We start from the raw sequence: 300 nt of genomic DNA on the forward strand, positions 1-300 counted from the left end.
CAGTTTTATTATTTATTTATTTTTATTTTTTTACGCCTACAGCACCTGGTCTTCCTAGGTGGTCTCCCATCCGAGTACTAACCAGGCCCGACCCTGCTTAGCTTCCAAGGCCAGACAAGATCGGGCACGTTCAGGGTGGCATGGCCGTAGACCCTCCCCAGTTTTAATCTCCCTTTACACCTTTCCTTTTTCTTTTTTTTTTCTCAGCACTTACCACAATCATAAGAACAGATTTATCGGGGAGATCATTCGTGGAATGTCAGTCTCTGTGTCCCTGACTGTCTGTCACCTCTCAAATGC

At 45.3% G+C, this 300-nt stretch overlaps 1 pseudogene; it reads right to left on the minus strand.

Annotated features, from left to right (window-relative positions):
• Positions 1–33: 33 nt before the first annotated feature.
• On the minus strand, positions 34–152 carry LOC111734614 (annotated as a pseudogene).
• Positions 153–300: the final 148 nt, after the last annotated feature.

The sequence above is a fragment of the Pteropus vampyrus genome, unplaced genomic scaffold (assembly GCF_000151845.1).
Source record: "Pteropus vampyrus isolate Shadow unplaced genomic scaffold, Pvam_2.0 Scaffold2441, whole genome shotgun sequence".
Taxonomy (NCBI): Eukaryota; Metazoa; Chordata; class Mammalia; order Chiroptera; family Pteropodidae; genus Pteropus; species Pteropus vampyrus.